We start from the raw sequence: 9,200 nt of genomic DNA on the forward strand, positions 1-9,200 counted from the left end.
AAAAAAATAAAATAAAATAAAACAGACCAAAATAAACATAAATAAGAAGAGAAATCTAACGGGTTATATTATATATCGTGATATCGATGGTTCCACGAGTAACGAGTATGTTTCTATATATGTATATATGTGTACTTGTATTTTGTACGTACGTATACATATATACATACGTACATACATCATACATATATACATATATACATACATCATACATATATACATATATACATACATCATACATATATACATAGATACATACATCATACATATATACATATATACATACATACATACATATATATACGACTACTTTCGATCTAGCATGGATCGTTTTACGCGAAGTACTAGTAAGGCTTGCTCGGCGCCTTTGTTCGGCATCCGAGGTCGATTCGACGTCGTCTTTTCCGAGTATGAAGAATGCGTAAACCATTTCGTGAAGAATCTTCGATGTACTTACGTATATATATATATATATATATATATATATATACACATATATAAAATATACATATATATATACAAGGTGTTTTAAAAATTTGATTGCTTTCAAGAATTCCAAGTTGTTAAAAAAGAGAGAGAGAGAGGAAAAAAGGGGAAAATATTTTACTTCGATATACATATAATATACATTCATACATATGTACGTATACGTTTGTAAAAATTTTTTTCACGATGGCTTTTAAGATTTTTAAGTTATCAGAAAAAAAAGAAAAAGAAAAAAAAAACAAGAAATATTTTACTTAGTTCCTTCCTTTCTTTCTTTCTCTTTCTTTTTCGATCATCTAAATTTCATATATGCATATATTGCGATGATTCTCCGGTACGTTCGATGTATTTATAAAATATTTCGAATGTCATTGAAAATTTATGCTTCACGATGATTCTTGATGCACAATTTTTAACAAACATATCGAGGACGTATCGATAAGAAGGTCGGCTGAGCAAATGGGGAAGAGGTAGAGGGATAGGAGGGTGAAAGAAAAAAGAATAATAAAGCAAACGATGAATTGTTAAGGAAAATGAGGTATGAATATCTTAAAAAGCTAATGACGTTAATTCTAAGCGTTGGTTTCCTCCTTCGAGAGAAGAATTTGTCCGTCACGTATATAAGTGTGACGTAACGCAAGCGTCAATAATTATCGTCGAGAGAGAGAGGGAGAGAGAGAGAGAGAGAGAGAGAGAGAGTGAGAGAGAGATAGGGATAGAGAGTGGTCTGACGTAGTATATATGAAACATACGTCAATATTTTTTAGGGGGAAAAAAAAAGAAAAACTGTGTAAGAAAAATACGTAAGAATAAATAACAATATAATATAATTATATATATAAATATATATAATAGAATAATATAATATAATTAGGAATTTAAAAAAATAAAATAAGTAGATAGAGGATATATGTCCAAAAAAATTGTTAAACGTATCGAAAAGTCTCTTGGTTGATCTTAAACAAATTTAATCGCTGGTTTTAAAGCTAATTAATGTTTTTAAATCGTACGATTACAAGCTTTGCTCGCGGATTTAATTTTCGAAGGATAGTAATTGATTTTTACAAGTTTACCCTTTACAGGGACTTTAGGCTAATCTAGGAACTTTCTTCGAGGCATCGTTCTATAATATCATCGAAACGAAAAACAGGAGTACAATATACACAAACATACGTATGTATATATGTATATATATATATATATATGTATACGTATATATTACATGGCAGTCTGTTTAGTTTCTCTTATCGTTTAAAAGATATGACTCGCATATAGAACGTATACGTGTCGATCTTTTTCCCTCTTTGTCTTTGTCTTTGTCTTTGTCTTTCTTGGAGACTACGATCGTCAGCACCATTTATACGAGGATCTGCATTTATTTACGCACACAAACATTCAGAATGAAACATGTTCGCGAGAGACTTTGTTGTTCGATTTAATTTTATCAAGGGGAACCATTCAGACGACTATTAATTTTTATTTATCGAGAAAGATAATTAGAAGGTCGTTAAAAAAAAAGAAGAAGAAGAAGAAGGAAAAAAAAGAGAAGAATTTGAAAGATTTAATATATAATTTCTTTCGTAATTCCCATTCAGAATTGTAATATTTCACGACGTAACATTCGATACGGAAAAATTTATGACGACGCAATTTAGATAACAAAAATTAGGAAGGATTTAATAAAAAGTCACGTTTAGCACCGTATTAATTAATAATTCTAATAATTTCACTCGACGTTAGATTCGCGATGGAAAAATTTATAACGTTACGATGGTGAAATTTAGATAAGAAAAATTCAAAGGAGAGAGGAAGAGAGAGAGATTTATAGTACAATTTGTTCGTTGGTATTCATTTGGAATTTTAAATATTTCCCGATGTTATAATAATAAGAAATTATCGAATATTATAATTAATCGATAGAAAAATGTCGGAATAAAATATTATCAAATATCATCTATCTGTCTATTCGGTGCGATAGAATAAATAGGAAGAAAATAATTTTCAATCGTGTGGTTTGAGAAAGGTCAGTGACAGAGAAAGAAAAAGTAAGAGAACGTAATGTACTTTCTCTTTCTCTCCGAAAGAATTCGTCTCTTTTAATCGCTCTGTCCACTAAAGGAAGACGGAACATGTATCTCTCTCTCTCTCTCTCTCTCTCTCTCTCTCTCTCTCTCTCTTTCTCTCTCTCTGATCTCCTTCGGGGTAAACGTACGCATGGACGTCTTTATAAAACGCGTGGCTTCTCTTCCATCGCCTTGCTGTTAGTGCCGGGCGCTATTTTCGTCAGTGGATTCACCGTGGAATGAGATCAGTGCGCTAAATTTACGAGAGTTAGAGAACACCCTTCTTCGAGCTTGCTGGAGTGGCATAGAAAGAGAGAGAGAGAGAGAGAGAGAGAGAGAGAGAGAGAGCGAGAGAAAGAGAGAGAGAGAAAAGATAGCGATGCGTTTATGGTAAGCAACACCACAGCGACTCTCAGAAGAGCGCGATGGCGCTTCACTGAAAGCTCTGGGTCTTCGTCCCTGTGTTAAATAGTCCTTTCTCTGTCTCTCTCTTTCTTTCTCTCATTCGCTTGCTCGTACTCGCTCACTCACTCGCTCGCTGATACGTACAAACACCTAAGGCGCACTCTAGCGAACAAACGCGAAGCTTTCCCTCTTCCTTTTTATCTAACAGATTCAGGAACGTAGTTATTCTGTGCCTAAACAGTGAAAGTGAGCCGAGCTTTGAGATAGTTTAGTTAAAATATTTTTTCCCCTCTTTCTTTCGAATTTGTTCTCTGAGAATTTCGCTCGTTGCTACGATTCCTTGTGAAATAAAATTTTTTAAAAATAATAAAAATAAGAAATAAATAAATAAATAAAATAGGAGAGATAAAAGAGGAGAAGGACAAACTGGTAGTTGTCGTCTTTTCGTTCGTGTGTATACGTTTGTATACGTATATCTTTCTTCTTCTTCGTTTTTGTCTTTTTCTTTTTCTTTCTCCTCGTGGTAAAAAAAAGAAAAGAGAAAAAAAGAAAGAAAAAAAAAGGGGTAGAGGGGTTGGAACGTGTACATATGGGAGCGAGTAAAGCTTGTATTTCTATATGGCTTTTATCACTTACAGGGCTTCTGCATTAATATCGCGTAACGCGTGCTTGCCGCTTGCCTGCACCTGAATACCGATAATAACGAATATCTGCCTATATTTCGTACGTATTTATGTGCCCCAGGGTTTGTGCATGTGTATTTGCGTTACCCGATGTTTACGATTAATGCATAGGTCGCGCGAGTATATGTGTGCACGTATGTACGAACACGTAGGTGTGTGTATACGTGTGAATTATTAACTATGCACGTATAATAATATGTGTGAGAGTTTCTGTGGATTTTGGAGAAAATAGATCAACGAGGTTGGAATTAATTTTCTTTAAATCTGTGATTTTATGCTTGACATTTCGTTATACTAATTAATCTTGATACGGTATTAAATTATTAATTTGGTATTATTTATATTTGCAGTTGTATTATTTTATTTTGTTTTCTAGTTTATTTATGTATGTATGTATGTATTTATTTATTTATTTATTTATTATTATTATTATTATTTTTATTTTTTGAAAGCATTATTAGTTATCAATTATCTCTTCTTTGAAAAAAAAAAAAAAATATCTACAAATTTTATATCGAAATATTTAATGGAGTAACGTAGTAAGGGGGAAGATAGAGGAAAAAAATAGAAAAAGAAAAAAAATTGTTACAATTAATCAAAGGAGTTATTTATGTGGTTTGACGATTCGTAATACGTATGTACTTTCGTTTACAACGTTTGTAAGAGAGAATAAGAAGCGCGTGTACTCGCTAATAGCTTTCGAAAGAAGGCGGGCCCCGAACGCGTCCTGAGTTAAATACGCGCACGTGCGAGCCTAACGAAGTTGGGAACACGTCGGGAACATATCTCTGTACGTGTGTGTATATGTGTATATGTATATATATATATATTTTGTGCAAGAGGAGGAATAAGGGCTGGATCGATGCACCCGAGCGCTCATGGATAGATATATACACACATATAACCTAACTACTCCTATAATTTCGGTTGATCAAGACGAAAATATTTGCTACAAGGTTCAATCTCAATAATTATAATCCTTTTTCAATCCGTGTATAACGAACAGATTCTTTTAAAAATTAGTGTAACAGACGATGTACTCTACCCTCCTTTCATTTTTCACCCTTTATCCTTCATCCCCTATGTACTGAACGTGTTTTTCGTATTTTCTTTTTCTTTTATTTCTTTTTTCTTAATGAAAATAAAAAAAAGATTTGGGTATATTTTTTAATCGTAAAGAATAAAAATTGATTGAGCATATATGTATACATATATATATATATATATTTTTTATTTGTTAATAAAATTAAAAGAAAGTTATGTCTATCCATTATAAAATAGATACATAGTTCAATAAATTTTAGAACGCAAAGACAATTGATCATAATTTTATTTCGTACAATAAAAATATCGGACAAGTCTGGTAGACTTATTCTCTTATGAATATTAGAAAATTATCATCGAGCAGATGTAATTGTTTCTTTTATATTTTCAAATACAAAAACGATCATGGTTTTTTCTCACACAAAATGTCCGTAACATTTTTTTTTTTTTTTTATTTTATACAATTTAACTCGACGAAATTTGATATGAGTTTTAATATCGAGAAAGAAAAAAAAAATATATATATATATAAAAAGAAAGAAAAAGAGAAAGAGAGAAAAATTACATAATTTCATTCGATGAGAAACGTAACGCCATTTTTTTTTTTCAAATACAAGCAAGTAAGTAAGAAGAAATGAGTGTCTTGAAAGGTAGAGATCGTCGTAAGCGAGAACCATGAAAATACCGAGTACAAAACAGGCAAGCTTGCGAGAGAGAGAAAGAGAGAGAGAGAAAGAGAGCAAACGAGTGCGTATAAAATGTTGGCGTATGCAAAATATGGTAATGCGTGGAGAGTAGCCAGGGCGTATAAGTGAACTGTACGGCGCACGACGGAATATAATGTCGTCGATAGAGCCGAACGATAAAGACAATCTTCGTGGATTAAAACGCCTCGGATATAGGAGAAGCGGCTTCGCGAGCATAACCAACAGTTTCTCTCAAAGTGTAATCATAAATTCGATTAGAATGCAAACGCATCTCTAACAACGATATACATATGTATGTATATATAAGATGGGGGTTGGAAGGGGATAGGGGTATACCATATTATTTCTAAACGTGTTATTTTCTGTCGTTATTTTCGCCTTATCGATTTTTTATTTTCGAATTATTTTGCATATTCTAACTATTATTACTACTACTACTACTACTATTATTATTATTATTATTATTATTATTATTATTATTATTATTATTATTAGAATTAATTTTGTTTTAATTTGTGGCACAGAAAAATGTACATATTGATAAATGTATGTGTGTCAAATTAATATAATAAATTTTCATTATATATATATATATATATATATATAATTTTGTTTAGTATGTCTAAATTTATAAAAACTATGTTTACGAATTATTTTCGTAGAGCGAATTTACGCTTGAGACGTAAACAAGTATTAAATGGTACATTTTGTATGTGCTGTGTGTATATATATATATATATATATATATATATATAAATGCATATACAGTTATATATATCTATATACATATATATGCATATATACAAGTATATATGAATGAAGATAAGATAAAGTATAAGAAGGTAGATGTTTATTTGTCGCGATTATTGTCGTAAAAGTTTTATCCGTCGAGTCTCGCGACGAACGAATTTTTTTTGTCGGCGCGCCTAACGCGTTAGCGTTTTAAAATACCCGCTAAAAATAAGTCTCAGTACTTCTCTTCGTGCGACTCGTTACAGATTTTCTTTATCTTTTTTTTTATCTTACGCGCATGCGCGTTTATATCGCGTCTCTTCGCTGTTGTTACTTACTATTACTACTACTATTACGACTATTACTATCACTACTATTATTACTGCTACTATCTCTTTTATTCTGCTTGCTATTTCTTTCATTCTTGGGATATTAAATGTAACAAAAAAAAAAAAAAGAAAAGAGAAGAAAAGAAAATAGCAACTAAAGAGAGAGGAATCGGTTATATCAGGCTTACCTGATGGAAATGTGCCAACCGATCCATTTTTTAATATTCGAGATTGTCAAGAACAATATTCTTTAAATCGTATCAAAATCGTGTTCTTTTTATGTATATATATATATATACATTTTGTATTTTTGTTATTTCATTCTAAAACGACATTCGAAACGAAGTAATGCTAATGACAAAAATCATTTTCTACTTTCCTACTTTTTTATCTCTTGTTGATAAAATAAAATGAGAATATATATTACACACATATATATATATATATATATATATATATATATATATAATATAATACGTATCACGGAAGTGCGAAAGAATCGCACGATTCTCTTCCACGATCGCGTCATGTCAATTGTCGCTAATTGGATTATTTTTCACGCGACCCTGGGAAGGTTCCGCATACATACATACATTCATACATTCATACATACATACATATATACATACATACATACAATATATACATACATACTTACGTACGTACGTACGTACGTATATTATTAGTGTGTACGCATATATAGCATAGTAACGACGATAGAGAAAGAAGAGAAAGAGCAATGGGAGGCCATCGGAATGAAGAGGGAATACGGAATGCCATGACCTTTCGATTTCGAAGCAAGAGAAGAGGGGTCGTGGATTTTGGCGAGAACACGCCTGCCTAGGGTGTAGCTATTATAACGCTTGCTTTCTTCCCTATGACAGGGTGAACCGGGGTGGATGATGATGGTGTAGTTGTGTGGTAGTATACTACTAGTTGGTTGAGTTCTACGAATATATCGGATTTCGAGCGGAACGCAAGCTTGATGAGAACATTTTTATCAGCCTTTCTTTCTTTCTCATCTTTTTTTTCTCTCTCTCTCTCTCTCTCTCTTTTTTTTTTACTTGACTTCTGTAACACTTACTTCATTTCTGTTTGTGTGTGGGTTGATCGAGTTACGCGTATGCATACAAAGGACTATGATGTAGGATTATATGAATGGAATAGTTTTTTAATTATAATATATATATATATATATGTTAGTAAAAATAAAATTAGTTTATTTTACTAAAAATCAATTTATTATATATATTAAATGTACTAATATATTTTACTAAATTTATTCATTATATTAAAATATATTATTATTATTATTATTATTATTATTATTATTATTAATCGAATGTCTTGAAATATCGAAGTACTACGTACATAAACTTATATACATAGTTACATATATAGTATAAATAATAAATTATTGCTTTATATTGTCCCAACATTATAGTTATATATATACATGTGTGTGTGTATAACTTGATGTACACGTAAATAGATATCTTAAAGTTTGATTGTTAATACTACTGGAATAAAAGAAGAAAAAAAAATAATAAAAAAAGAAAAGGAAGAGAAGAGAAGAAAGAAAAGAAAAGAAAAGAAAAGAAAAGAAAAGAATCTGTGCCTTTGAAAAATAAAGGGTTGGGATGGTAATAGCCGACATCTTGAAGTTAAAAAAGAAAAAAGAAAAAAAAAAGGAAGGAAGGAAGGAAGGAAGGAAGGAAGGAAAGAAAGAAAAAACTAAAGTAGTCTGACTATGATCGTGTAAAGCTGTAAGCTGATATGCCAGAGAGAAAGAGAAAGACAAAGAGAAAGAGAGAGAGAGAGAGAGAGAGAGAGAGAGAGAGAGAGAGAGAGAGAGAGAAAGAGAGAGAAAAAAAGAGAGAAAGAGAAGATAACGATAAATATTCAACGGATAAAACCGGAGTCGATAGTCGATCGGTTTTCTTTACTATAGTAGCATTCGGGTCGTTTGTATGGCGGGAAATTTGAATTCCAAAAATTATTTTTATCCTCTTTCTCACATTCTCGGCTTCGATAGAAATAAAAGCAAAAAAGGAACACAAGAGAAAAGAGAAAAAAAAAAAAAGAAAAAGAAATAAAATCTCTTCTATCCATGCATCACATACTAAAAATCCAAATGTATTTTCTAATAATAATCCTATTATTACGGATAAAGTCGAATTCGTATGGTCGATTACCAATTTCTTTTAGTTTTAATAACGTCGGGGTCATTCGTATCGCGGCAAATTAGAATTTTTTAAAACGTTCTTTCGTCTTTTTATAACGCTATCGGCTTCGATAAAGATAAAAAAGAGAGACGGAGAAAACAAGAAGGAAAAAGAAAAAGTCTCAAAATCAAAATCTCCGTCCGTAATGTTGTAACAATAAAAACCCAAGCGTAATTTCTAATAATAATCTTATTATCACGGTCGGTCAATTTAAACTTGGATTCTGAATTCCACTTGGAAATTCTCGAAACGTTGGGGACGGAAAAGCTTGATCCTCAGCTACGATGCCGTTTAGCGACGTTGATATTGGCCCTGCTCCAAACTCGTAACAATCACCTTGACGACAAGACTTTCTAGAACTTCTGACAGACTGCGATTAATTTGCATCTGGGCGATTCGAATATCACAATTATATGTCCCCATGTATGCGGATCTATACGCGTATGTATGTCTCTCTCTCTCTCTCTCTCTCTTTCTCTGTCTGTCTATCTCTCTTTATTCAATAAAATGTCACGTATATACATAC

At 31.7% G+C, this 9,200-nt stretch overlaps 1 protein-coding gene and 1 long non-coding RNA gene across 6 annotated transcripts in view; one reads left to right on the plus strand and one right to left on the minus strand.

Moving 5' to 3' along the window:
* The window catches only part of LOC127065727 (uncharacterized), a 39,751-nt gene that overhangs the window by 23,330 nt on the left and 7,221 nt on the right, over nucleotides 1-9,200 (minus strand). The gene's annotated exons all lie outside the window — the stretch shown is intronic.
* LOC127065730 (uncharacterized) overlaps nucleotides 1-9,200 on the plus strand; it is a 110,570-nt gene that overhangs the window by 15,016 nt on the left and 86,354 nt on the right. The gene's annotated exons all lie outside the window — the stretch shown is intronic.

This window comes from Vespula vulgaris, chromosome 8 (assembly GCF_905475345.1).
Source record: "Vespula vulgaris chromosome 8, iyVesVulg1.1, whole genome shotgun sequence".
NCBI classification, from domain to species: Eukaryota; Metazoa; Arthropoda; class Insecta; order Hymenoptera; family Vespidae; genus Vespula; species Vespula vulgaris.